The sequence below is a fragment of the Aethalodelphis obliquidens genome, unplaced genomic scaffold, assembly GCF_003676395.1.
Source record: "Aethalodelphis obliquidens isolate GAN/ISIS:26980383/991018 unplaced genomic scaffold, ASM367639v1 scaffold1884, whole genome shotgun sequence".
Classification (NCBI taxonomy): Eukaryota; Metazoa; Chordata; class Mammalia; order Artiodactyla; family Delphinidae; genus Aethalodelphis; species Aethalodelphis obliquidens.
This window is the reverse complement of record NW_020839791.1, coordinates 1471-4788: the sequence shown is the minus strand read 5'-3', so window position 1 is coordinate 4788 and position 3318 is coordinate 1471. Positions and strand designations below refer to the sequence as shown.

The 3318-nt window shown below is 59.2% G+C and overlaps 1 non-coding gene and 1 pseudogene across 1 annotated transcript; both read left to right on the top strand.

Annotated features, from left to right (window-relative positions):
- The first annotated feature begins 164 nt into the window (after window positions 1-164).
- On the top strand, window positions 165-293 carry LOC113617118 (small nucleolar RNA SNORA11). The gene has a single exon (XR_003431518.1). It is a non-coding gene; the product is annotated as a small nucleolar RNA SNORA11 (small nucleolar RNA).
- A 92-nt stretch (window positions 294-385) lies between these two features.
- LOC113617117 (melanoma-associated antigen D4-like) lies at window positions 386-1660 on the top strand (annotated as a pseudogene).
- Window positions 1661-3318: the final 1658 nt, after the last annotated feature.

The window sequence follows — 3318 nt, the reverse complement described above, 5'->3', positions numbered from 1 at the left end:
ACACACACACACACACACACACACACACACACACACACACACACACAGATGGTCGAGAGTATGCATGGAGTCCACTGCTCTTGGTTGACTGTTTCTTCCTGTACAGTCATTTTCTAGGGTGGACTGTCCCAGGGTTCAGCCAGGCCACGGACGAGCCCCATGGTGGGGTGTGCTCAGAGCAGGGGGCCTGAAGAAATGGCTCCTCTGTTTACAACACACCCAACAGGAGCCTGGGTTATTGTGACAAGGGGCACAAAACTCGTGGCCTTCCTATGAACAAATACCCTACACGTGCCCCCTGCACCTCCACGTGGCTGCTGGGCAGGACCAGTGGCCTAAGGGTGTGAGCACCTCAGTTTTGGAGGCAGAAACCCCTGGGAGTGAGCGTGGGAGCGAGGCAAGGGCTGCGGGGCCAGGGCAGGCCTCCTGCGGCAGCCAAGCTGCAGCCTCGGGGCTGGGAAGGGGCCACCTGGGAGCCACTGGTGCAGCAACAGGTCTGCCTGGCTGGAAGCAGAAGTTTATTTTCCTCTCTCACGCAGGTACCTGGAATACAAGAAGATCCCCAATAGCAGCCCCCCCCGAGTATGAGTTCCTCTGGGGCCTGCGCGCCCGCCACGAGACCAGCAAGATGAGGGTGCTGAGATTCATCGCCCAGGTAAGGCAGAGCCTCTGTTCTGGCTGGAGTTTCCCATACCTCGTTGGTTCGCTGAGGCCCAGAAAGGTTCCTAAGTCACTGACACAAGTTCACAGACGTAGTGAGTGGGTGGGGCGAAATCCCAGGTCTGGCACAGAATAATGGGAGCCCGATTCCAGTCGTGCGGGTTTCTATCATGATTTTGCAAAGCGCTCAGGAGGGCGTATGGCAGGAAGCAGGTGCTGAGCGAGGTGGGGTAGCTGTTCCGACGGCTGCTGTTCTTCCACCGCAGTATCAGAACCGAGACCCCCGGGAATGGAGGGCTCATTTCTTGGAGGCTGTGGATGATGCTTTCAAGACGATGGATGTGGATATGGCTGAGGAACATGCCAGGGCCCAGATGAGGGCCCAGATGAACATCGGGGAGGAAGCTCTGATTGGACGGTGGAGCTGGGACGACATACAGGTCGAGCTCCTGACCTGGGATGAGGATGGAGATTTTGGCGACGCCTGGTCCAGGATCCCCTTCGCTTTCTGGGCCAGATACCATCAGTACATTCTGAATAGCAACCGTGCCAACAGGAGAGGCACCTGGAGGGCTGGCGTCAGCAGTGGCACCAATGGTGCGGCCAGCACCAGCATGCTCGATGGCCCCAGCACCAGCTCCACCATCCGGACCAGAAACGCCGCCAGAACCAGTGCCAGCTTCTTCTCCTGGATTCAGTAAGATTGGAGGTCATTAGATGAGACTCTGAAGGATGGGGTGTGGAGGGACTGGGAGGAGTCAGGGGAAGGCCTGGGGTGTCATGGGGGAATGAAGAGAGCCTGACGGGACGCTCAGTTTGTTCTTCCTATCCCTGACGGTTCACCTGTATTGACCCTTGTGTTCTGGCCTTTGTGTCTCCCGGTTCCAGGCAGCGCTGAGGAGCTGCAGCAGCCCCCTGCCGAGCCAGAGTGCCTCCTCTGCCCCCCGCCCCCCGACAGAGCACTCTAGGCAGCTACTCCCCGTCCATGGAAGATGGCATGCCAGATGATGCGCTCTCTGCCCTTCCTGCTTTCCTGTGTGCTTTTTGTCGTGCTGTCGTGTTTTGGGTATCAGTATTGCATTAAAGTTGCAAAATCAGTCGGACGTCTTCTCCTTTTCCTGGGCAGGTGTGGCTCTGAGTGGCCGGTGGTCAGGCCCTCCGGGACAGGCGGGGGCCGCCTCCCCCTAAAAGGCAGACGGGTGTGGCTGGGTCAGGCACTGGGAGGCGCAGAGATGCCAGCTGAGTGTGGAGGCCAAGAGTTTCCAGGGGCTCCGGTCCATACAGTTTCATGATTTCTTACACTGTGTGGCCCCGGTTAAATGCCAGTGGGGATCCTCAGGAGAAGGGGTGGGGTGGAGGGCCGTGAGCCGGTGCCACCGTCCCTCCCACCAAGGGACGGGATCCACAGACATCCCCTAGGACCCACCTCCACCCCATCTCTGGAGGCGCTGTCCTGGAATCCTTCCCTCATCATCCACACCATTTCAGGACCTCCTCCCTCATACCGAGTCTTAAGGACAATGAGGTAGGCCTCACAGTGACACTCTCACCCCTCCAGCAGGTAGAAGGAGGAGCCATTACTGCCACAAGAGCCGATTCAGTGAAAGAAAGCTGTAGGCAGACCTGGACAGCCCATTGCCTGTGACCATGACCCGAGGCCCTTTGGGAGGCTCTGGGGCTCTTCTCCATGGAAGCAGGGCTCTCCCAGCGAGGCCAAGGCCAGCCTAGGTCTCTGTGTCTTCAAGGGCTGCGTGATCCCTGCGGGGGCGGAGGCTAGAACTTTCATTCCCCAGGTGCACGACAGTGAGGGCAGAGACACTTTGGAACCCTGGGAAGGACTCCGTAGCAGGAAGGGGCCGTCTCGGGCTTTTCTGGGTCCCCCAGTGACGTCCACAGCTTGGAGGACAAGGCTCCAGGTTAAGAGGAAGGAGAGAGTAGTGTAAGGACCCCAGCCCGCCCAGCCCCCCCCCCCCCCCCGCTTGCCTCTTTGCCCCAAGAAGTGGTCCCGCTCCCTCAGCCAGACCCGGATCCTGACCCAGACCCAGCTACATCATTTGCCAGAGCCAGTGGAAGACAGAAACTCTGGTCACCTGGCTCAAAATGTATTAACGATCGCAAGAGAGCAGCAGCAGAGCACTGCACCCCTAGTGCAGACCTGCTGAGGGACGGCCCGGGCCGCACCCCCAGGAAGCAGGCTCTGTATGGACCCCCGTCCCCTAAAGACAGGCTTCACGCGGGTTTCTGCCTTATTTGTTGCTGCTTTGATTTCTGCCTCCCTGGCTGTGGGCTTGATGCCTGGCCTTGTGGACACTCTGTGATTCCGACAGAGATTCAGGCCCCTTCCAGGTGCAGGTTTCCCGGTCGACGGCCCGGGATTTGGGAACCCAGCCCTGGCATGATGAATGACACCGGAATGTTTCTGGTTCCCTTGCCCTGGGACCTCCCAGGACCCTGCTGTGCACGAAGTACGCACCTGCCTTGTCATGGACAAGGGCGGGGCACTCGCCACAAGCCACAGGGATGAGCTGGAGCACTGTGTTCAGAGGACACCTGAGATAAGGCAGCTCATCTAGAAAGGAGGAGAGAGCAGCCCTCAGAGACAGGGTGCTGGGGAAGGTACCACCTCCCCAGGCCTCCAGGCTTGCAGCACTCTCCCCT